Source organism: Podarcis filfolensis (assembly GCF_964270895.1).
Source record: "Podarcis filfolensis genome assembly, chromosome: 9".
NCBI lineage: Eukaryota > Metazoa > Chordata > Lepidosauria > Squamata > Lacertidae > Podarcis > Podarcis filfolensis.
Window position 1 is genome coordinate 22028940 of NC_139610.1, and position 26457 is coordinate 22055396.

The window sequence follows — 26457 nt, forward strand, 5'->3', positions numbered from 1 at the left end:
GCCTCTTGAGAGTCCCATGGACTGCAAGAAGATCAAATCTATCTATTCTTAAGGAAATCAGCCCTGAGTGCTCACTGGAAGGACAGATCCTGAAGCTGAGGCTCCAATACTTTGGCCACCTCATGAGAAGAGAAGACTCCCTGGAAAAGACCCTGATGTTGGGAAAGACTGAGGGCACAAGGAGAAGGGGACGACAGAGGATGAGATGGTTGGGCAGTGTTCTCGAAGCTACCAGCATGAGTTTAACCAAACTGCGGGAGGCAGTGGAAGACAGGAGTGCCTGGCGTGCTCTGGTCCATAGGGTCACGAAGAGTCGGACACGACCAAATGACTAAACAACAATTTTGTGTGTTCGGATGTTCTAACTTCTAGTAAGTTCATCATGTAAATTAGCATGGCAAATAACTTTCCTGAATTGAAAGGAAACCACTTCATTTTTTTCTTGCAGGGTCCTTTTCATTTGTTTTCTCTCCCCCCCCCCCAGCAGATATATAGAGGAAGCCCATATTGAAGGGCGGTGTCTGTAAAATTCTCCTGCAGTCCCCTGGAGCCCTGCTGAAGCCCAGTTGCAAATGGGTTTGAAATTTCACCCATTCCATTGAGCCTATTGCTCAACAGTGCCTATGAAAAGAATGGAGGTGACACTGTATCCTCCTTGATCCTCCTCTGCTTTCTTCCTCCAGCAAGAAAGCAGTTAAATGTATTCTTAAAACAGGCTGTGTGGGGCTCCGAAAAGGAGGCAAGTGGCATGATGCTTCTGTCTACATCTTCCACAAGGAAGCTCAGGCCAGCTGTCCAATCTTCCTTCATCACTTTTGTCACTCGTGTACTTGAGATGAAACAAAGCCCGAGCACCGAAAAGGGGTAAAAAGAAACCTCCGCCTCGAGATGTCAAAAATGTTTCAGTCTTCACGTAATTTGCTTAGGTCTGGCTCCCTTCGTATTTACTTCAAAGCTTCAGTGGAAATGAAAGGGAAGGGGGAAAAATGGCATTTTAAAAAAAGGATTGTAGATAGATCTATCTGTATTGTTGTTGTTATTATTATTATGTGGCCACCACAGCAAGCGTCGTTGATAGGCATGTTCTTCTTCAAAACCAGGAACTTCTTCACAACCTCCAGGATACCTGGCCAAAAAGTTAGCATTAAAACTCTACTTTGTATGCTCTCTAGCATTGGTATTTGCTTGCGTTAGCTCACACAGAAAACCCATCTAAAAAAACTGGTCACACGTAAAAACCTTTGGCTGGGATCCAGCTTTCCTCTTCCATGAACGGAAGGGCTCCTTACCTTTGTAGAAATAACTTGAGTCCACTAGAGGCTCCTCTTAGAGGTTCTGCTGCCATGGGAGGTTTGGGGGATGGAGATGGACCCAGAAGAAGGTGTTCTCTGTGGCAGCCCCTATGCTGGGGAATCCCCTCCCCACAGACACTGGAGCAAATTCCAGGGGCCAGTGGGTGCTTTGGCACCCACAATAATATATTTTTGGGGCTGGGCCCCTACAAAGTCAATTTTGAAACTCTTTGCTGCAGGCACCCACAATCTTTGGCGTGAGAAGGCACCTATGCCCACAGATGTCCATCATTATATAGCTTTCATCATATGCTGAAGACACGTCTCTCCACCCTGTTTTATTAACACCTGTGAGAGATATTTCAGGACCCACCATATTCTTCTGATTGCAAATTATTGGTTTTTTTAAAAAAATTGTTTATACTTTTCAGATTTATACATTTCACTGATTTTACAATCATTTTGAGATTTCAAAACTTGACTCACTTCCCCCTCTTTCTGAGGTTCCTTAAATTTATTTTTAATATCTTCTGCTTATTCCAAATTAACTTAATTTGCTTATTTATTCGTCTTCTTTAAATATAAACTCTTATGAAACTGCATGTTTTTACAATAATCCTGCCAATGTTTTTATCTGTTTACTATTTATCTGTAAATATTCAATAAACAATTTCCATTCTTTTATAAAAAGTTTGTTATCTTGATTTCTTATTCTTCCGGTAAGTTTTGCCATTTCTGCATATTCCACAAGTTTTTGGATCCATTCTTTCTTTGCTGGGACTTCTTCTTATGGGAATGTTCAGGGTGGCAGGAGAGGATATATTGTTTATTAATATCCTTCCTAACTTGCGCTAGCAACTTCCTTTACTTAGCAGAGTGCACCCCCTTTACACAGCAGAAAACTAGTTGCAAACTCGTGTGAGTTTCTTAAGACAATACGCAATTCAGTCTGGCTTGTCCAGATTGAAATGTGTTCTAATATTTTCCTGGTAAGACCCCTTGAATCCCTCCTAAAAGAATAAAGACACCACAGTCAGCTACCTGTCCAAACTGAGGGGTTGATTCTGGCATTAACATTACAGTGTGGGACTACTGTATGTCATTATAGCCGATGGCACACTGTACCCAGGAGTTATGCAGGATTCAGAAACATACTTCTCACACCACATGCAAACGTAAGAGTCCAATTTATTAATTGAAGAATGATACTGTCTTATTCAGATCCACTGCAGGAGATTATTGATAATGAAGAAAATAATAACTGTATGTATCATTACCCAGTATATCAGTACTTTATAACGATCATCTATTATATCCCTACAAGAGAAGTGCAGCATGACTTTTTTGTAGAGCAGAGTGATGGAGTGCATCTTCCCACCAAAAGATTTTAGTTACTCAAAGAAGTCATCCCTCCTTGCAGCTGTTCTTCACTTCTATCACACCCAATAAATTTCTGAGTGTCTTTAAATCACTCTTTCCATCCTCTGGAAAGAATCACTCACTTGGTAGAGTAGTAAATTGTTCAGATGGATCTCTCCGCGTAAGGTAATTTCTTCGCTCCATAGTTCACAGGCCAAAACCACCACCAATCCGTTACTGAAAGCACTGTCAGTCAATCAGAATGACACCTTCAGTGCCAATATTCTTGCTAGTATGATCCCCAAGGAGATTTTGGGTTTGAAGAATGCTTCCAAACACTCACTGGGCATGTCATTGGCCTTGTACCATAGAACAAAGACCGGGGTGGAATCTACATACATATAAAAAAAGGCTGTGGAAATGTTTGTTTGTTTGTTTTTTTAAAAAAAGTTTTGAAAAATACATTGGATTTGACATAGCTCACTGTTGCCATCTAGTGTTGCATTTGTATATTGTACTTTACAACACATTTAAAACATTTTAATTGCAGCTACATAGCTGAGTCACAGGTTTCTCCAAGAACTCAGTACACAGTTTCTCCAGTTAACAAGCATCTTTTGAGGATATGATTACTGTATGAATTCTGAATTGATTAAGGTGCGTTTTGGGGCTCTGTGATCTCGCACAATGGCATGACCTTACGTGTTTTGGGCCACCATGCTTAAGAGCACAGCACCCACAAATGGGATGTCCTGATTTAATCAGGGCAGTTGAGGGCTATGAGAAGGTCATTTGATGTTCATGGAAGAATAAACTACCTACCTTGAATCTTTTACAGGGATATGAGTGAGTCAATGGATGTATATACACTTCCCCGCCTCTCTGTCTGTCTGTCTCTCTCACACAAACGTGTTGTGAAGTCACTAGATGGAAATAATGTGCGGTTGCCAGAGTAACTTCTTAAGGACACACACTAAAGGTACCACATTATCATCATTATCAGCAAAGGGAAGAAAGTTTGGGAGGCTACTTTCTGCCCAGGTAGCCTTTGTCTGTCAGGGTGCGCCTCCTTGTTCTTTTGAACTGGCTCCAGCGGATTTTCCTTTTCTTGTCTGTTTTTTTTTTCTGTCCCTGAGACAAATTAGGAATGTAGGAAAGGCTTCACTCACAACAAAACAATGATTATAGCAGGTAATAGGACCTCGCATTTATCAGGGCTTTGAAAGAAAAGGCCTCAACTGATGCTTTTGTTTTGCCTTCTGGTAGGTCAAGGTATTTCTGCCCCCTCCCACCGCAGACCTTTTCAGTGTCAAGCCATTTCTTCTGTCTGTAGTACAGACAAACTATCGATGTTTCTTTTCCCACAGGGCCCTTATGTGACGACTATATATATATATATATATATATCCCAGCAAAAAGCACTGTAGAAATTTGAACTTATAATGACATTCTTTTATATTTCTTTACAATGAACAATAGCTCCCTCAAGACCTGCAGTGGCGATCCACAGACATATGCAACAATGCAAGCATAGGGATGAAGAAGGGGGAATAGTCTATTATTGCAAGACAGGCCATTTAATGTCCTGTGCCGGGGGTTGGCGGCAGAGAGAATCCTGTTTTCTTCAGCCAAATCTTTTTCTCCCTCTTGTTGAAAACGTTCAAAAGCTTTTGCAAACCAACGTGGAGATGGGGGAGAGATAAGGGGAGAGGATTAACATTTTTCTTCTCCCTGGGACAAAACATTCACTCTTCGGTGACAAGGGAATTTTGAGATCCTGCAAGCGAGAGAACATTTCTCCTGATAGCTCCCTGGCCTTGACCTTTGAGCCGAGTCACAGCAGAAGTCAAACACCAAAATTTAAGCTAAATAAAGTGGGAAGTGAAATGTTTTCACAATGAGCAGGCGGTTCCCCCTACTGACTAAAATGTGGACTGGCACATTAAATAAAATTCTATGCAAGGTATCAGAAAGACCTGGAAATGTGTGCTTAACATAAGTGACTATCTTTCCCATAATGGGCAGGAAGTTTTTCTTTTCTTTTCCATTTATAATATTTTCAGAACATGAGGTTGTCCAGGGACAGAGATAAGGAAAGGACTAACATGTATTACTCTGGCTTGCTTTCCTAACAAATATTCTGCACCCATTAGATTACATATAAAACAATTCATTGGGTAAGTGAAAACGTTCTTTCATACTGAATTATCTACACAATATTCTCAAAGACAATTCTGTAACTGGGAACTAGCCAGCTATCCAGTCTTGGCTCATAATATTGCCTTATCATGTTGAATTGCTATTTGTTGGTTTGCCCCATTATGTTTTGAAATGATTTGATTGTTACCGTTATATTGCATGGATTTACATTTGTTGTTGTTGTGTTGCGAGCTGCTTTGAGCAAATTTACATGGAGACACGGCATCCAAACAATGAAAGAAATTATAGTAAATGATCATGAATTGGCAGTTGATGCCAAATGTACATGTGTGATGTCCTCATGTTGCAATGAAGCATGACTGGTGATTGTGCTGACATGGGTTTTCCATAAGGTTGGAAAGATGGTTTGTTGCATTTATAGCCTTCGGTTTGCTGATAAGAGGTTTAACCTTATGATAACCCTATGAATTTGGGTAACGTTGAAATGAAACTGCTTCTTAAAATTTGTCTTCAGGAATTCTTCCTTTTTTTGTTGGTCAATGTCTGTGAACATCTGGTAAATATTTGATATTTGAGGTCTAACAATACCTGATACATACAGAACGTGCTTCCTCCGTCAATCCATTTCAGTATGTGTGTATGGAAAAGGTGAGCTATAGGACTTGAATTCATATAGATTACAGTGATACCTCAGGTTACAGACGCTTCAGGTTACAGACTCCGCTAACCCAGAAATAGTACCTTGGGTTAAGAACTTTGCTTCAGGATGAGAACAGAAATTGTGTGGCGGCGGTGCGGCAGCAGCAGGAGGCCCCAATAGCTAAAGTGGTACCTCAGGTTAAGAATAGTTTCAGGTTAAGAATGGACCTCCAGAAGGCATTAAGTTCTTAACCTGAGGTACCACTGTATATAGAATTGGTGGCTCCAAATGTAGGATGCACTCTTTCTAAGCCACCAGCCTTTAAATCTCCTAACTAGAGGGCGAAACGAAACAATAAACAAATAGTATGTAATACCATCTTTGCTAAATCAATCCAAAGCTTACACCAAAGACTTTATATTCTGATTCCTGCACCCCCCCCATAAAATATCACCCATTGGAAAAATAGTATATAATGCCAGAATAGCTAAACGACTCCAAAACCCACATCTAGAAACTACGTAACTTGATTTTTTCCTACATAAATTGACTCCACTCAAAAAGCTTGCCTACATAAGAGATTTTAAACGGAGTGGTGGTTATTAAAACTGCCTATATAGGCAAGCTCTTTGAGTATATGCTAGAGATCCAACTCTAGGTATTCTTTCGTGAAACTGATTAGTTAGATTCAATCCAGTCTGGCTTCCAAACATTTTTTGGAAGCAAACCTGCCTTGGCCAGCCTGTGATACTGTTGATCCTTGAGATCTCTCAGTGGCTTTTGATACCATTGATCCTGGTATTCTTCTGGATCACCTGCCTGGAATAGGAAAAGCAGGGGGAAATGATGTTTACAGTGGTTTGGTCTTTCCTGATATGTTGATCTTAGAATGTGGTGTGAGGAGGCTGCTGTTCCACTCCAGGACTTTTGGATTATGGAGTTCCACAAGGATCCATTTTGCTTCTTGACATCCACACGAGTGCACTGGGAAAGCCGTGTATTTGGGTTAGTGTCTAACTATTTCTGTCTTCAAGAGCCAGGGAGGCACTGGAAGTCCAAGACCAGAATTCTGATGAGGGTGAACTCACCAAAGGTTAATTCAGACCAGACAGAACTACTGTTGGTTGGGGATTCTGGTAAGCTAGGTTTCAGTATTCCGCCTATTTCGCATATGAAGCTCAACGTTTGAGAGTACTTGTAGGCCCAACCCTCATCCTGGACAGTCAGCTAGCAGCAGTGGCTGGAACTGTCTTTCACCAGTTTGGGCCAGGGCACCAGCAGTGTTCTTTTCTTGAGAAGCTAGATCAGGCCACAGGTCTTGGTCATTTCTAGATTGGATTACAGTAACCTTCCTCAACGTCATGCCCTCCAGATGTTTTAGACTACAGTGGTACCTCAGGTTACAGACGCTTCAGGTTACAGACACTTCAGGTTATAGACTCCGCTAACCCAGAAATAGTACCTTGGGTTAAGAACTTTACTTCAGGATGAGAACAGAAATCGTGCGGCGGCACCGGGAGGCCCCATTAGCTAAAGTGGTGCTTCAGGTTAAGAACAGTTTCAGGTTAAGAATGGACCTCCAGGACGAATTAAGTTCTTAACCTGAGGTACCACTGTACATCTCCCGCAACCCCTGACCATTTGGTTGTACTGGCTGGGACCAATGGGAGCTGTAGTCCAAAAAATTAGAAGGCATAAGGGGGTAAAGAATGAATTGCAGTGGTACCTCGGGTTACATACACTTCAGGTTACAGACACTTCATGTTACAGACTCCGCTAACCCAGAAATATTACCTCGGGTTAAGAACTTTGCTTCAGGGTGAGAACAGAAATCGTGCAGTGGCGGCACAGTGGCAGCAGGAGGCCCCATTAGCTAAAGTGGTGCTTCAGGTTAAGAACAGTTTCAGGTTAAGAACTGATCTCCAGAACAAATTAAGTTCTTAACCCGAGATACCACTATACTATAGTATAATCTTATGTGGGGCTGCTTTTGAAGATAATAAACTTCTAGAATGCTTTCTCATGTTCACTGTTCAGAGCATTTAACTCTGATACTGTATCATCTGCAGTGGCTTCAGATACATTTCTGGGTTCAAGTAAAGCACTATTTTTAGTCTTTAAAACCCTAACTGTCCTGAGGGAATATTTAGAATACAGTAACTTCCATACTCATGGCTCTGCTTGGCCTTTAGATCTTCCACTGAGACCCTCTCTGTGTGCCCCTGCCATCTGAAGTACAGAAAGTGTTCATGAAGGGCAGGGCCTTTTCAGAGGTGGCACCACTTGACTACCCTGCCTAAAGAAGATTGGTTCGTCCCATTACTAATCATATATATATATATTATTTTAAGCAGGCTATTTAAAGATACTGCTTCATGACTTTGATCTTCCTGAATGCTGCAGGTTCTGCACTGATCTCAACTACAATTTAAATATTTTGTTTGTTTTGCTTAAGTCCATCTCATTGAACTTAATGGGACCAATTGACCAATTGATGTTACCGGGGAGCCTGTGTGGTGTAGTGGTTAAAAGCGGTGGACTCGTAATCTGGTGAACCGGGTTTGCTTCCCCGCTCCTCCACATGCAGCTGCTGGGTGACCTTGGGCTAGTCACACTTCTCTGAAGTCTCTCAGCCCCACTCACCTCACAGAGTGTTTGTTGTGGGGGAGGAAGGGAAAGGAGATTGTTAGCCGCTTTGAGAGTCCTTAAGGGGAGTTAAAGGTGGGATATCAAGTCCAAACTCCTCCTCTTCCTTCTCCTCCTCCTCCTCCTCCTCTTCTTCTCCCCCCCATAAAGCCAAAAATTACACAGCACATCAATCCTTGAAGAAGCACCTCACCTTATACCAACCTGTCCAAGCCCTAACACCTTCTTGGGATGTCTTTGTTGAAGGGGGATGTTGTTTGATGAAACCACATGAAATCGTAATGCTTTCTGTGCTACAGAAGTATAGTTGTTTTAGTTGATGCTTTACCTATTTGCTTGTAGTATCTGGCTTAACTATTACTTTATTGTTGTTTATATGGCTGTTTTAATGTGGATACACACAGGTCCTGCTATCTATTTGCTTGCTATGCAAAAATTCACTTATCCGAACACAAATAATTATACCAAAATCTTGCTACACACATGGCTGATTTAGATATCCAAATAGCGGGCGTTTCTCCACTTCCTTACTTGTTTGTGCTTTATTGGTCTACAGCAGCCATTTTTGAGGAGAAACCATGGAGTGAGGGAGGGGGAAGAGAGACTGGACAAACCAGTTTTTCCTTTGTCTTTCTTTCGCTGGTTGGCTGCAGCCATTTTAGGAAGGCACCATGGTGGGAGGAGGGAGAGAGATTACAGATTAGAAATGTTCCCAAAGGACATAATGGAAACCATCTGATCATTGTGCAAATGCTTGCCTAATGAGAGATTTCCTGTGAACACACTGTGTTAGGAAAGTATGTGTATTGTAAGTATGTGTGTATTGTAAACTGTTTGTGATCCAAATGGAGGAATGGAAAGCTGGACATATAGCAACTAACTAAATAGTCACCCCCCCCATTAATATAATGTAGAGGTGAGCTTCTGTACTGGCAAGCAGGTCTGTTAGACAGGTTGTTGTTTTTAATTAAATCAAGATGCGGTGAGTCAGTTTAGTTCATGGTTAGGTTCTATTTTAGTAATCAAAAGAAACTTCCTTAGCTAAGTCAACAAACAGCTCAACCAGCTACAGAATAAATGATTCCAAAAGGAAGTAACTCACAATTCCAATAAGTCATGCCTTAGAAAGCGGTACCTTTTGTCATCTAGGAACAAAGAAAACATCTACTGCTGCATTAGTCAGTTAATGAGGTGGATCCAAGCAATCCTTTCCCCCAGAGATGGTTGTTATAAAATCGGGTTACGTATAATATCCAGTTCTGGCCCTGCTCTTGTTGATAACGACTTGCTGAAAGAAAGGCTGTTGGTACCCCACTGGTGACATCCTGCTCCTGGTAATTGCTTATTGATCTTGAAGTGGGTTACCTAGGGCCTCAACAGAGGGAAGATCCCTCTTGAGAAACGGCCCCAGTAAAAACAGCAGCAGTGTCCCTTCTCTCCAGAGCACCAAGAGATGTTGTTGTGGTGGCTGAAGATGGAATTAGAGGGAAATCGGGATCGAGGACTCCTCAAACAATCCCTGCTAGACTCTTTTGCGATCAGAAGTTATTTTTGAAGATTCCTCATCACCAACAACATGCAGGGATACTTCAACATTCCTGCAAAATAATAATAATAATAATAATAATAATAATAATAATAATAATAATAATAATAAATTTTTCAGCCTGAGGACCACATGGGGAATTTTAAAAAATATGTATGAATCTCCAAGAAGCAACATTCCCTGCACCCCCAGCGGTCTCCTTTCTTGACAGAAAGAAAGTAGGTTGGAACCCAAAGCAAAACAGAATCAAGGAATACTATTGGAAACAATAATACTGCAATTACAGAAACAATGAAACAAGAGCTTCAACCCTTTTAAGGGTGGGGGGAACTGCTTTAAGCATTGCTTCCCCCTCTTCTAGCAGCAGCACAGCAAAAAAACAAGAAGCAAATAACAAAGGAAGGTGGTCCCTGTCAGCATCGCCCTTGAGCCAGTGCCACCGACTGGACTCATCCACTTCAGCCCCGACTGGGCCAGGCGAGCTGGGGTAGCACTTCCAGAGACCACCTTCTGCACAGGAACAGGTCAAAGTGCTGTGGGCTCACAACTCAGAGTTGTGAGCATCAGATTCACTCCCGAAGACAGTCTTTGCACAGCAGAGTACAGCAGAGCATAAACCACTCGGAGAACAGCTCTGTAGAATAACTACTTTTATTCTATCTACAACTATCATACAAACTATATACAGAGCTAAATGGAGCAGCTGGACTGCACTGAGTGTCTGCAGCTGCTCTTAGCAGCAACATTATCTATACAGAGATAACACTCACTCTTTCTAACACTCTGTCTATCTCTTTGATGTGAGGCTGGAGTGGAATAAGTAGTGAGCAGAAACTGCGCCCCTCCTCTCTGGAGAATCAGCAGAGAACATCAGCAGATTCTTGGAATGGGAGGGGTGAAATCTCCTCAGTCCCTGACTCACGTCTCTCTCACATGGAATGGCTATCAGGCTTGGATGAAGGTGCTAGTGGGGCTCATACAGAATAGATGTGATTTATGAACCCCCAAATTCTTCTCTGGCTTTGATAAAAATATGAGACAGAGAAGAACCCATTGATTTTCTCGCACTCTCCCTGCCTGCCTACGCCATTTCCTCCTTCTAGCTCCCCAGAAAGTAAGCTTGGGAAAATAACCAGAGTAACTTTTGATTTAACGTTTTCTAGAAAAGTTATGCAACATAAATTGTATCTGCCTCTCTGTTTCACACATCATTTGCTACACTAAGGGTGCAGTTCTATGGGATTATATGATAGATTGGATATACTCCACTGACATCAGAGGCAGAGCTCTGATGTCAGAGAAGGAGATCCAATGTCAGCCTCTCTCTCTCTGATGCCAATGGCTGCTAGGAAGCCCTGACTCAAACAAAACCCCAATAATAATATTCTCTTCCAACCTCTTGCACATTACAGCTGACCACACCAGAAATGCTTCCTTTCTATCAAAATCTGATATAACCATCAAATATTTAATGACAAAATCTCAACTTTTCAAAATCTGGTTATACTTTTGCTGGTTCTTATAAAAAATGCTGTCACCTTAACCATTTCTGCTTATACCAAGTGTCTTCAGCTGCTGAGTCTTGCTTGGTTTTCAGTTGCTTTTATAGGTGTCTGGGTAGTCAATTCTAGAGAGTGCGTGAATGTATAAAACTAGTACCTGTCTCTCTACAGGTTTGGTTTTTTAAAAAATAAAAAACCCTCCTGTTTTGTGGGTTTTTTTTAGTGTAAATGGTAAATTTGCCTGCAGGGAAGAAATACCCATCAAAAACAAAAACTAAAAACAATAAACCGCACAGATATGCCATGGTTACGAAATACAAATTTGACATCCTCCCGCCTTCCTACCCAGATCACACAGAGAATTAAAAACAGATCAATGATTATAAAAGGTAAAGGGACCCCTGACCATTAGGTCCCATCGTGGCCGACTCTGGGGTTGCGGCGCTCATCTCACTTTATTGGCTGAGAGAGCTGGCGTACAGCTACTGGCTCATGTGCACAGCATGACAAAGCCGCTTCTGGCGAACCAGAGCAACGCACGGAAACACTGTTTACCTTCCCACTGGAGGGGTACCTATTTATCTACTTGCACTTTGATGTGCTTTCGAACTGCTAGGTTGGCAGGAGCAAGGACTGAGCAACGGGAGCTCATCCTGTTGTGGGGATTCAAACAGCCAACCTTCTGATCGGCAAGTCCTAGGCTCTGTGGTTTAACCCACAGTGCCACCCGTGTCTACACAAAACAATGCACAGTGCAGGTACTGAAATTTTGATAATTCATTTTAATAAAACAGACAATTTGGATCCATATTGCAAAAATATAAACTCCTTCAGCTGTATCCAGTTCTCTGTGCATGCAGTTCCACTAGTGCAGGAGGACTTCCTTTTCCTGTCCTCCTCCCTGTATGCTCCTAAATCTGCTCCAGGGGTTCCCCCAGCCTTTTGGAGCTGATTTTGAGGATACATGGGGGGCGGTGCTGAAGAGGACAGGAAGAGAAAGCTCTGTTGCGTGCACAGAAATCTCTCATGCCAGTGGACCATTACATATGGTTCCCTGGGTTTGCATGTCTAGAACTTGCCATTTCCTTCCCCATAAACCTTTAACTTTTCCCAACCAGTTAATTGCCAATGAGTGACCATCTTAAAACAATTCCCCTTAAAGTTCATTGCTACTGAAAATCAGAAAGTTCCATAGCTCGTATTTGTTCCATTTTTTAAAATAAAAAAAATGTACACCATTTCTTCATGCCTTTCAGGAATCTCATGTATAATTTTGAGTAATAATTTCATTCCACCAGATAACACCAACTTTCCAAATTCTGTTCTCCTGTGTCTCAAAACCCACTTCTGCATTTGATTTTATCTGGCTCTACTGAAAATAAGGTTGGCTCACATTTTTTCACACACTTGTTAGAGAACTGTTCCTGAGCCGATATTGGTATTTATCTATTTTCCTTCTGTTGCCACACTTTAACATTACATAAATGTCCATCTAATTTTGGGCTCCCCTAGATGATCCATTTATTGAGCATTCATCCTGATTTGCTTGCACAAAGCTTAAATGGAGGTTAGATTATATCAGTTCATTATTGAGCATTCGTTCTGATGAACTGTATGACAATGAGTTTATACGTTTATACGTCTACCCTTTAATAACCACCCCATACTTTCCCATGCGGGGACACGGGTGGCGCTGTGGGTAAAACCTCAGTGCGTAGGACCTGCTGATCGTATGGTCGGCGGTTCGAATCCCCGTGGTGGGGTGAGCTCCCATCGTTCAGTCCCAGCTCCTGCACACCTAGCAGTTTGAAAGCACCCTTAAGTGCAAGTAGATAAATAGGTACCGCTTTATAGCGGGAAGGTAAACGGCGTTTCCGTGTGCTGCGCTGGTGCTGGCTCGCCAGCCGCAGCTTCGTCACGCTGGCCACGTGACCCAGAAGTGTCTTCGGACGGCTCCGGCTCACGGCCTTTTGAGCGAGATGAGCGCGCAACCCTAGAGTCGGACATGACTGGCCCGTACGGGCAGGGGTACCTTTACCTTTACCTTTTACTTTCCCATGCATTTCTTTGTCATTTTCCTATCTGCAGACAGCCAATGTTTCCTTTCAAAAATGGATTTGTTGCATTAGGGCAACAAAGCATTTTTAATCCACTCTAACTGCGCAAACCTAAATCTCCCAGTATGCCTATGAATTCCTTCAACAAAACTCTGACAACACAGAGACCCCTAGATTTTATGTTTATGTCTTAACAGATGCTATCCAACCTCAGCAGATTTGTGCAAAATCTACTTTCTCCATTAGGGGGAAGCCTTGCTCTGCATTTGGTGAGCGGTTTTCATTTCTCCCCAAAGCACTTTCAAGTCGTATTTTTTTCCTCATGAAACTCTGCACTCCTATAAATCCTGCTCCTAAAACCCCTGTTTCAAAGGGGGCTAGATCATGCCTGCTTTTGACTTGAATGCGAGCTGCTGACAGAAAGAAGACAGGCATCTGTTGATCAACAAGAACTGCTTAGTCCCTTTTCTTCTGGCTCCTTTGAGTACTTACATGTGCATTAATAATAATAATAATAAAAAGCGTGGAACGCTGCACTCTCCCCACAAAAATGTCAGCCTGCTCCGAAGGCTTAACCAGCTGTCTCCTTTCAGCTCCGCTCACATTGTGACACAGTTAATTCAGTGAAGTGCTCTGTGTAGGTCTCCCCTCCCTTCACAGGTCTCCTCTTTATACTAGTTGTCTTGAAAAGGAATACGGAAGGAAGCAACAATTTGGGGTTAGAAACTTACAGTCAGGGCTGGATTCATCTGCCTCTTGTTCCACCTATAGTACCGACAGCATCGGTTGATTTTGAATAGTGCCAGTTCAAACAGTAAAATAACCCTCATGCGATACCTTATTCAGTTCCAAGCATAGGGTCCCAAGGGGGCAGTGCATTGTTTATGTCACTGATCAGTGCCGTGACTCTACCCTTCCTCTCTTTTTAGAGCTGTTAGGCTCATGAAAATTGCAGCAGGAATGTCTCCATGGAGAGCTGATTCGCACAACACGCCTATCTACACACAAACTCTATACTCGGGGACATTGGAAGCTGTTTTAGAATCACAGAATCACAGAGCTGCAAAGTTGGAAGGGACCACAAGGGTCATCAAATGCAACAATCTTTTGCCCAACATGGGGCTTGAACCCACATGTTGGGCCCGGGGGTAACCCAAATAGCACAGTCCAGGTCCGGTCCCGAATCCAGGGATTCTGCAAGGAGTCAGTCTGGCAGGGCCAAGGCAGGACACAAGGCGGAAAACCAGGCAAGGTCAGGCACAGGATCACAGGCAGGTTCTGGCAAACAGCAATGTTGCTCCCGCAACCTGGGGCAGGGTCTGACAGCCTTTTATCTTTGTTGGGGTAATGGCCAGGCCTGATCCCCTGATGACTCACCTCCCTGTCTCGCCCGAAGGTGAGCACTCCTCCTGCGAGTACTCAGGTCTCTCCTCCTCTCAGACCTTAGTCTCTGCAACTTGGGAGACGTCGGTGAGTTACTAGACCCAGAGGCCGCCTCAGCCTCACCTGACCCAACCTGTAGTGGAGCAGCTGTAAGTGATGGCCCAGCTGAAGGCAACGAGGTAATCCCCGCATCTGGAGCCAGGGCAGGCTCAGGCCCCTGACTCAGCCCAGCTGGTGTTTGTTGCAGGGGAACCTATGCAGACTGGGGCTCTTCAGAATCAGGCCCCAGACTTGGTTCAGATGCCACCTGAGGCAAAGGATCCAGTGCAGACTGAGACTCTTTTGGTTCTGAGTCCGAGCCCGAGTCCCAGGCTGTCTCAGACCCTGAGATTCAGTGTCTCATGCACTACCAACTGAGCTATCTTGATTTGTATTGAGTCAGATCGTTGCTTCATGTAGCTTAGTGGCTCTCCAGAGTTTCAGGCAAGGGGCATTTCCAGATGTCAGGGATCATCATTATTATTAATTTATGTTTATTATGGAACCCCAGACTTTCTGCATGCAAGGCAGGTGTCCCACATTGAGCTGTAGTTTTCCTCCAGAGCTGATTGGCCCAGACATTACTGAGGCCGAGTAAAAATGTCAGTACCTGAATCAACATCTCTATCCAGACATAGATAATTTGGAAAGTAGATTTATTATGGGAAATAGGCAAAATTCTGTTGTTATAGCTGTGGGGAATGGCGATAAGGCCAAGAACAACCACTGGGGCTAAGTTTGAAGCAGGAAGTCAAGGACGCCTCCAGAACTAATCGCTGAACAATGGTTTCCATGGCAGTCACACAATGACCTCATAGAAGGAGAAGGTGTTCAAGTAACTCAGGCTGGGATGCTGATAGCAGCTGGCAGGTGCTATCGTGCCTTACAGCTTAAAAAAAACCAGCCAAGAACTCATGGATAATTTGTGGGACCAGTGAATAATTTAAGGGACATTGCAGAACAGGTTGGATCTGGTTTTGTTCCAGCCAGAAGATGATGGTCAACCTCAAGCAGACCAGCAAAATAAGGTTAGAAGAGTTGAAGTAAACCATCTCATTGCCCCTGGCTGAAGACCATAGTAGGAAAAAGCACAGGACATACTTGAATGGGGTCATTTCAGTTTGTGGCTCAAGTGAGACTATACATAGCATGTGCGCATAGAACTATGGGCATGACTCAGCCTATCAATTGTTTTTTTTTTTTTAAAAGTCCCATTGATTTCCGTTGCAGAGTTAAGGATGTGCTTAAATTCTACCAAGGGATGTGGGTGGCGCTGTGGCCTAAATCACTAAGCCTCTTGGGCTTGCCAGTCAAAAGGTCAGCGGTTCGTATCCGCACGATGAGGTGAGCTCCCGTTGCTCTGTCCCAGCTTCTGCCAACCTAGCAGTTTGAAAGCATACCAGTGCAAGTAGATAAATAGGTACCGCTGTGACAGGAAGGTAAACGGCGTTTCCGTGCGCTCTGGCACTTGTCATGGTGTTCTGTTGCGCCAGAAGCGGTTTAATCGTGCTGGCCACATGACCCGGAAAGCTGTCTGTGGACAAGTGCTGGCTCCCTCAGTCTGAAAAGTGAGATGAGTGCCGCAACCCCATAGTCGCCTTTGACCGGACTTAAGCGTCCGGGGTCCTTTACCTTTTACTTTTAAATTCTGCTTTAAATCAGTGGCACGTAAAATGATTAGTAAGGGCCAATTTACTACTGAGTAACAGTGTGATGAGAGTATGGGTTCAGGCACTCCTGCGGAATCTGTCCCACAGCGAAAACTGTACACTGAAATTGCAATTCAATTCAGAATTTGTCACAGTGGTGTGCAACCAGTTTTGGGAGGTTGGGAGAAGGGATGCAGAAATCTGTTCTTTTTGGTTTCTCTTGATTTTTCATTCCCTATATCTTCAATTAGCTACATTTCTACATCAGTTTGCAATAATAAAAATTAAAAAGTCATTGGGGAAAATTGCCAGGATTTTAGTGAGCATTTATTCTAATGTACACATATTTAATGCGATTTTGCCAATATACATATTTTTGAAGTCCTTAGTGTAATGCACCTTTGTATGTTATTTTCATTAAAATGTGAATTCATATATGCAATATATGTGGGCAGTCATATGTCGTGGGACACTCTTTCCAGGTGTCTCTTGAAGAGCTTTTCTTATGCCAAGAGGCCTATGCAGTTACATACAATCTTCTTGAATAGCTAATCCTTCTAATGATTGAACTATACTGCTTTGAATGGTTTTTAATTCTTTTTATTGCTGTATACTGCTCTGATATTTTAAGAGAGGGTGGTATGTAAATACTTTATTTACCTATGAAATGCACGCTTCCCCCTAATATACACAATTTTGTACGCATTATTTCTTGGGAGAAATGCATAGGGAAATTTGGAGAAGTCCAGATTTTGAAGGAAAGCTGCATTTCCTGGGATTAGTTAGGTTCACACTGAAATGCCTACTTTTCCTAATTCTCTCCCTCCCCTCCCTGTTAGGGAGTGGTAAATATCAGCTAAGTTTTGCACTGGGTTCTAATGGAAGAAATCACTCCACGTCTTGCTATATTCTCCTTAAATTTATACTTTTTATATATGTGTGTGAGCAGGGAAACCCTACATGATCATTATTAATTTCTTGTAATGGTAAATTGCGTTCCCTTTCCATTTGATTAGTTGCTTTCCCCCCAACCGTTCTGTTAAGTAGGTTGGGCTGAGAGAGATTGAGTTGCCCAGGGCTGCTTGTTGGGCTTCAAAGATGCCAAAGGAATCAAAACAGGATTTTCCCAAACCTAAGTACAATATTTGAGCCACCATCCAGAGCTAAGTTCTCAGTCTTTCCTTGAAATTATTGGCATTTGTACACCAAACTTCTTTTGGATCATGGCCTCGGCCTAGTAGGGCTGGATCTGACATTTCTATAAAAATAATGATAAAAAGTAGGTACTACTTTACAGCATCCCCTTGGAGTTTAACCTGAGCTGTGCAATTTTCACGTCGGGAGTATCTGCATGTGATAAGCAGTATTCATCACAAACTCATTCAAGGGCAAAATGTTGTCATTTATAGCAATTCACTTTAGCTGAAGCTCAGAGAGCTGCAGGGAATTGCAGAAGAATTCTGTTCCAGGAATTTGACAGAGTACCATGGGATAACCACAGAGATCAACAGTGATTTGAGGATGAGTCAGACGAGAGTGCCGAAAGGCTTCACAAATGTTTATTATTATTATTGTTGTTGCAAAATAATCTCTTAGGTCAGCTCAAATTCTAAGCCAGAAATAATTCCAACTTTGCAAGAGAGTTCATGGCAGATGGAAGCAGGTCCGGAGGAGGATGTAGAATGTGTTGGCTGCTTCCTCTAATTTAAATGTCATAAAATAGGATATTTAGCCTATCCAGGGCTGGCCTAAGACACCTTCTTCCTGAGGCAAAGGACAAGATGGTGCCCTGCTCCTATTCCACATTCAGAAGCTGACCGGGTAGGCAGGTTTTACTTCAACACTGGTGACAAGATAGCATCTGAAGGCAGCAGGTAGTTTATAGGCTCCAGGAGAGACTATATGGCGTATGAAACTCTGTCCTCCAAGAGGCAAATGGCTGGAATCTGCTGCCTCTGGCCACTGTCATTTGCTGCCTGAGGCAATTTCCTCACTTTACTTAATGGTAGGACTGGACCCAGGCCTTTACACAAAGTAGATGTGAAAGGAAAACTTACTGCAGTAGCTGCAGCCCCATAAACAATTCCATTTTTCTAGTGATGGCCATGACAGTTCAGGTGAAGCCCTAAGCATAGGACGTGACCTCCATGGAAAGGAGCAATGTAAAGAAAAGTACAATCAGAGTGGAGGATATGGTGACATTGCTTGGATCACATCCAGTACAATAAACTGTCTGAAAGCCTGTGTGCACCTGACACAAGTTATGAAATATACTCTGTGACAGGTGCCTAGAGCAATCTTTGCTGAAGCTCGGGTGAGTTAATACTCACGTGCCATATCTTTGATGGTGTCTGAGGAGATCTATGGTTCTAGTCCAGCTGCTGCTGATTTTTTTTTTTGTTAGTTGTTTAGTAGTGTTACTGAACTGATTTTACTAGCTATGGGCTTCCAATTGCACCTTTCTTCATTGTATTAGCCTACCTCTTGGTTCCCCTCCCAGCTATCAGGAACTTGAATTCTAAGGAACTCTGAATTCTATGTGTCAGATGGCAGTGGTGGTTGCTCGTGAGTAACCAGTCAGGGCTCCGACCTGTCTTTCACAGGTTTTTATTTTGGTGCAAAACTATTTACAGTGCAGAACCACAAGTTCATGTCTGCCTCAATCGCTACCAGAATCCGGGAGTGGTCGTTTCCGGGTCCTCCCCCAACATAAGAGCTTAGTCACCCCCAGCCTTTTCCTTCCTTCTTTGCGTTTTACACCTCTGTGCAGGGTGGGCAATGGAAGAGGCGTGCTTCCCTCTTGGCCGGCTTGACCAGGAGCAGTGCTGAGGCTCCCTGCAGCATCCTCTGATCCCTTCTCTTCTTCCCCACTGGAGGTGTGGCTTTCCCCACCACAGGAAGAGGAACTGCTTCACAAGATTTTCGGAGGTTCCTTGTAACCCAACTGCCCCTCAGCCGGCATGGTGTAGTGGTTAAGGGCGGTGGACTCGTAATCTGTTGAAGCAGGTTCGATTCCCCGCTCCTCCACATGCAGCTGCTGGGTGACCTTGGGCTAGTCACACTTCTCTGAAGTCTCTCAGCCTCACTCACCTCACAGAGTGTTTGTTGTGGGGGAGGAAGGGAAAGGAGATTGTTAGCCACTTTGAGACTCCTTATGGTAGTGATAAAGCGGGATATCAAATCCAAACTCTTCTTCCCTGTTCCGATGGCAGTCCCCTGGCACTGTGCAATGCCTGCAGTTGTAAGACAGATCTTAGCTTAGTAAGACCATGCAAATGTGAGAGCTCCAAGAGAGGAGCTCACAGTTGCTTTGCTGCTCTCAGATCATTTTCACTGCCACCCTGTGCTAAGCCAAGGCAAGGTGTGGCTTAGCTTAGGTCTGATACTGTCCATTGGTATTATTTTGGCCATCCCTACACAGTGTGGTTTCTTAAGCTAGATAAAAGGATGGTTTTGCTCGAAAATGGGAGTTATGGAGAAGATTGATTTTGCAAAGTAGGGAACAGGCTAAATGAAAATAATTAGGCTAAATAAATATAAAACAAAAGAATTTTGCCTGAATAAATGTCCTACTAGCTTTGAACACTCCTGACATTTTGTGGTAGGTATGATAGTTATAACTTCCTCCGAAACCTTGTGTTTTTCCTGCTAGTGATCAGGTATGTTTGTAGTGATGATAATGTAAGCAGCTCTTTGATGGGACGTGGGTGGCGCTGTGGGTTAAACCACAGAGCCTAGGACTTGCCAGTCAGAAGGTGGGCGGTTCAAATCCCCGCTCCAGGGTGAGCTCCCGTTGCTCGGTCCCTGCTCCTGCCAACCTAGCAGTTTGAAAGCACGTCAAAGTGCAAGTAGATAAATAGGTACCACTCCGGCGGGAAGGTAAGCGGTGTTTCCGTGCGCTGCTCTGGTTCTCCAGAAGCGGCTTAGTCATGCTGGCCACATGACCCAGAAGCTGTATGCCGGCTCCCTCAGCCAATAAAGCGAGATGAGCGCCGCAACCTCAGAGTCAGCCACGACTGGACCTAATGGTCAGGGGTCCCTTTACCTTTCAGCAGCTCTTTAATTCTAAGGTACTGTATTACTTGTTTTACTATGACTGTATTTTGATGGGAGATTTTGAAAGATATGAACTGTAAATCAGGGATGGGGAACTTTTGGCCCTCTAGATGTTGTGGGACTCCATCATCCACAGAGCAGCATGCCCAGTGTAGGGCTGCCATATGTCTGGAATTTCCTGGACATAGCCGGTATTTGGCAGTTGTAAACACAGAAGTGTAGGAAGGGGGGGTGCGAGGGGTGCGGACTGCCTCAGGTGTCATCACTGAGGGGGTTGGCATGCGGCATGCCACCTGCCCATGACCCCCAAGCCTATCCTGAGCCGTTGGGGGAAGGGGGGGAGCTGCAATGCTTTGCCTTCATTTTGACAGCTTGGGGGAGGCTTGGGAGTCACGGGTGGGTGGCGTGTCCTAGGGTTACATTCAGCGTGCACTGGGTGCCATCTGACCTTGCTACGCCTCTGCGTAGCAGAAATCACTGAAATGTCCTGGCAAATCTTGATGTATGGCAACAGCTCAAAACCTTCAATTCTGTTTTTGTGATTTTGCAAAAAACAACTTTTGTGTCTGAACTTTCACAACATCTAGAGGGCCACACATTACATTCCTGCTGTAAATGGTAGACATCTCTTTATATACATTAAGTGTTACTTATTATCATGATCGAACCATGTACTGATGTGTAGCATTGTGACAAATCTTCCCTGTCCTTTTAGAAGTCTAAAATATAACAAAATAACACAAAAAGTTGCAACGAGCGCAACTCGCATTGCAGCCAAATGGTATCGATTGTACTTAAAGTACTCGGTGTCAGAGCTCCTGTTGGACAAACTGTACCTATAATTCAGATGACAAATAATATAATAACACTGTAGGCAAAACAAATTATAATGGGAAGAATATATAAAAAGTTAATTTAAAGTCACTCATAATTCCAGTAATGGTTTCACCCACAGTGTTAACTTGCAGAATGAATGGCCAATTGAAGTTAATGGCCTCCAGCTCTCTTGCATTTGCTCATTAATCTTTTGCAAGTCAATGGGCTTTGGGTGACTCAATATATGGGCACAGTTTGGTTCAATACTCACTGTTCCTTTGGGCTAGCAGGGTGACAGAAGCTGGGCAAGACTATGGCATGCCTTATCAGCACTCCATAAATAATGCATGTTGGTGCAAGGGAGCCATGAAAGGTAAATAAAGTTAAAGTTTGTCTGCTTTGGATAATTAAAGATCTTGGATACTTTGCAAATGGAGTGGGATTATTGGACTGTGCCCCCAGGAGCATGCTAATGTACTCTAGATGCCATTGCATTTGTCAGGCATCTTTAGCTGAACCTAGTAAGTGATTTTTCTGCTAGTGTTTCCCAGAGTTTCATAGGTGTTCCTCCACCTGATTCACATTCTTGTAGCCCTGACCTTTGAGCCAGAAGTTTGGAACTTTCTGTGCTTGCAGGTGATTGACTGAAGAACATGGGGGTAGATGAGGATGGATAGCTATCAGTGTGTGTGTGTGTGTAATTTTTTATTCATTTTTCTTTTTCATTCATTACATACACCTCAAATTCTTAACATTTACTATATATTCCTCCCTCCCTCCCTCCCCTCCAAGGCATCCCCCAACTTCTGCTTCTGGTTTGCTTCTATTTTCACCCACTTTGCTCTCTCAACAGAAACAGTTATTAATAACATAACTTCAAGCCTAAAGACATAAAAATAACTATAAATGCACCATCATATTTCACTATCTGCTAAACATTTTCTAATGCTAATAATGTGAATGTTTATTTAAATCCTGCCATCAAATCTATTGACTTCCTTTGTTTCTGCAAATATAATATGAATGGTTCCCAATCTTTTTCAAAGTCTCTGTTGTCTTTTCCTCTTACTCTGTCTGTCATTTTTGCCAGTTCTGCGTAGTTCATCAACTTCTCTTGCCATTGTTCTTTAGTTGGTATTTCTCAAGTATAGCAGTATAAATGGCTGGAGGTTACCTGGCAGCTCCTCCCAGGACTGATTCAAAGTTTTCTTTTTTTCTTTTTCTGCTACCCTGGACTAGTGACTTTCAGACTTTTCACCCTCAAGGAATACTTTCCACCTAAGCTTGTCCACCATGGAAATATTGTGTGTCTGCCATTGTCAGAGAATTTTGGGGTTCTCTTGCTCTCTCTGTTTATATGGGTTGCTGGTTTAGGATTGCTGGCCCTCACTGGTGCCTGTGCAAATTTCAAAGGTTGTCTACAACAAGTCCAACAACACTCCTTTTCAACAACACACTTCGTTGGAAATGGATGGCAATGGCAGACAAGTCATTCTTGGAAAATGTATAGTTGTTGTTGATAGAACTGATCAGGGAAGATGCAAAACACCACCACCACCACAAAAAACTAATGCACACATTTCCAGCTTTTCTAAACTCTGGAGTTGATTGCCCAGCTTCAAATAGGCTGCCTCATCCCAGGTACATAAAGATTCACTAGTGATTTCCCTTCTCTTTGGTGCCTGTCTTTTGAAGAGATCGCTTCAAGCAAAGAGCCCTCATTAACCGTGCAGTATGTACGGAAAGTTCTGCTGAAAGGGCTAACATTCCTTACAGATCTAAAGTAATTTTTACCACTACAGAAGCTCTAAAGGAGAGGAGGAAAATAATAATAATAAAGCTCTTTCATTTTTAGATCTACTCATGAGCAACGAGTGCCTCCAGAAAGTTGGTGTGTGTGTGTGTGTTTTAATGATTTACACCCACCGTGTCAAGCCAGTCCTATCACATTTTCCTTCTGGCTCCAGGATGGGGGGACCTATTTCAGTTAGAGGGCTGTCTAGGATAAGCTTTTTTGAGGTGATGGGCTCACATGCTGGTAGCAGGTGGCGCCAAAGGCAAAACTGGCTAGAGCAATGAATGTAGATGTTGCCTTTGTACACTAGGGGGTAATCCTATGGCAAGATCTGCAGGGGTGAGCTGCTTAGGATGCAGTGGATCTCTGCTCCATCCCCAGCTTGGCTCAACTAAAGATTCCCTGGTGTAACTTGCTCATTCCAGACGGTGCAAATCCCCCCCCCGCCGCCAAGTGAGTGTTCTTGTTGGAGCGTTGTGGGTATCAAAGAGTTAACACTCTGTGCTAAGTGGAAATGCTGACTCAGTGATGAGTGAGCATCACGAGACATAGGGAGTTGCCTGATTGGTCTATAGCCAGTTAGTATAAAGAGGTATGCCTCACTTCCCCCACACTGGCTTCTCCTCTGTATGCAAATCCCAGTTGTGTATGCTGATTCCTAGATGTAAGAAGACTGCTTTATGATGATGCAAGGCTGCAACTGGAATAAAGTCCTGCTTAAAATACAGTCGACTCCTCAGTGCCTCATGTGGGGCTTCCACGCATTGCAACAGTTCTGAGGGCCGGACCAGAGAGCGGGACACAGGCAGGATCCCAAGTCCATTCAGGTTGGTCACATGATCCGGAAACCTGGCCAGAAGAAGGAGAAAAACAAGCATTTCAAAGACCTGTTTGGACCTGATGTAACTTCACGCCAGCTTAATTTTCCAATGGCTTGCTTTATGTCAGCCTCATATGTATAGGATTGCTCCCTGGGCTAGTTTCTACGAGTAAGAGTTATTATCAGAGTTCAAGGACATGGTCCAGCTAGACAGAAACACTCAGTTCTTGCTCTTATATTATTTTAAGACCTCCTATACCATTCAAGTCTGATTTCAATAAGCTTGAGATGAAACCCTTAGTATCATAGGTGAAACTATAGCGTTTCACCAAACCTTCAAATTCTGAAAGTGGACATGTTGCAGCTTATCAAATATCAAAGTCCACAATAGCGATGGCACTTGTATATCTTCTAGTAACCATTAAGGTTTATCCTCCAGTATGAGAACATTATCTACATAAAAACAATATAAATAATACATTCCCTTAGCCCTCTGCCCTCTTAGGAAGCCAAGGCTGGTATAAGAGGGCTTTGAATGAAGAGTTGGAAGTGACCTTACAGTGGTGAATGAGGATTCTGTGATACGATAGTTGCAAGCATGAAAAGCATAGCCATGTGATTCTACCATCATCAGCACCAGATGAGAAACTAAACATTAGAAGTTAGAAGTTAGGCTGCAAGTAGGGGGTGGGGATGGTGATGATCATTTCCTTGGGGTCCTACAAAGAGTGAAAAGCTTTTATATGAGCCTAAGAACAAGCTTCCCCCCCTAAGTTTTAATGAGATGGTTTTCTTTTAAGAGCAGACTCTGCTGCTTGCATTTAAATGTGAGACCTGCTACTGCATTAGCCTGGAAAATTGATTGGTAGCATTGAGATGAAAAACTCCCTAAAAATCTAATACTATGCAAGAGGGCTTGATTAGTTTGTGCACGACCATCTACAACAAACACAGAAGATACGATCATAAATTATGAATGCACCAAATCCAGCCAACCGCTCTACAATTACACATAATAATCTCATTTTTGTGCAAGCCACTATGTTTTAAAAATGAATCTCTTATTCCCTTCACTCCCCACCACTAAATTTTGCAGGAGCAGTGTGTGGATTCAGTTTGTTTGCCCAACGGAAATTCCATTTAGGGCTGAGGCTTGATGGATGTGGAAGGATCAAGAGACAAACAGTACCACGTAAATCAGCAAAAGCAACAGAGAGTCTTGTGGCACCTTAAAAACTGACAAATTTATTACAGCCTAAGCTTTTGTGGACTCAGGCCCACTTCATCCAACGCTCAAAGTGACGGCATCGTTGGCAGGTATATAAAGGATACAGTTGTAAGGTTGGAGTGATAAAAAATCCTTTGTCTTGATTCAGCCTACTAGTGATAATCTTGATAATCTTGATCGATTATTATACATCTGTTTCATGTTATAATTTTTCTAAGTAGTTCCTTTCTTCCAGTATGGGCACCTTAAAGTCAGTTTCAGAGTATCTTATATACCATAACTGCATTGTATTAGGGGAAGTTGCTTGAGAAAATACGTATAGACAAAATTTCATACAAAAAAATGTGTGCATAAGGGGAAATGCACCTGAAGATTTGTACAAATTTTCATTCGGACATATTTTTTTAAAACAAAAAGAACCTGATGTGGAAATGGAGAGAACTGTACTCAGGAGTGGAAAAATGAGAAACTGGAGAAGCTGAAAGAGCTTCATTTGTCCATCCCTACTTGATGAATCTTTGGTGTGATCCACTGAGAGAGTTCTGTGGCATTCCACAGCTTAGGTTTGGCTTGTTACATGCATCTGACCTGTGTTTTCATATTAACACAAAGAGATCCCATACTGTGATGTAGTTTGTGAGCAAGCAAAGGGTGTAGTAAGGACTATCTAGACCTTGACTTGTTTCTCTATGGATTAAAGATAGTATTCATTCAATACAGAGAAGGTGATCAGGTTTTAAAAACCCTTTAACATTTGCAAAATGTTAGATCATGGTAGATCAAGGTGGTGATGATGAGTATTATTTATGGCCATTCAGAGGGTTCATAAATCTTGATGTACCTGGCACTTGCTATAAAAATTGGCATACATGTAAACAGACACGGCTTATTTGCCTGCCACAAAGTCCTGAGAAAGTCGTCAGAAACTCCACAGATGTTGGTGCATTGCTATTTATATATAGCTCCCTTTTCTATCTGAAAGCACCCAACACAGAATACAATATAAAACAGTGCCAGTAGCTGACAGTACAAATAAAGAAATAAATCCCAAAATAAAAGTGTATAAGGTGTATAAAGTTTATAAAGTGTATAAAGGGACCCCTGACCATTAGGTCCAGTTGTGGCCGACTCTGGGGTTGCGGCACTCATCTCGCTTCACTGGCCGAGAGAGCCAGCGTACAGCTTCCGGGTCATGTGGCCAGCATGACTAAGCTGCTTCTGGCGAACCAGAGCAGCACACTGAAACGCCGTTTACCTTCCCACCGGAGCAGTACCTGTTTATCTACTTGAACTTTGACGTGCTTTCAAACTGCTAGGTTGGCAGGAGCAGGGACTGAGCAACGGGAGCTCACCCCGTCGCGGGGATTCGAACCGCCGACCTTCTGAGCAGCAAGTCCTAGGCTCTGTGGTTTAACCCACAGCGCCACCTGTGTCCCTTAAAAGTGTATAACTCTGAATAAATATTATTG

General features: G+C 43.0%; 1 long non-coding RNA gene across 1 annotated transcript; it reads right to left on the reverse strand.

The window, feature by feature from the left end:
* Nucleotides 1-2460: 2460 nt before the first annotated feature.
* Nucleotides 2461-3519, reverse strand: LOC310742692. The gene is made up of 2 exons (XR_014538653.1): nucleotides 3474-3519; nucleotides 2461-3042 (listed from the first exon to the last, which is right to left on the reverse strand). It is a non-coding gene; the product is annotated as an uncharacterized lncRNA (long non-coding RNA).
* Between the last annotated feature and the right edge of the window lie 22938 nt (nucleotides 3520-26457).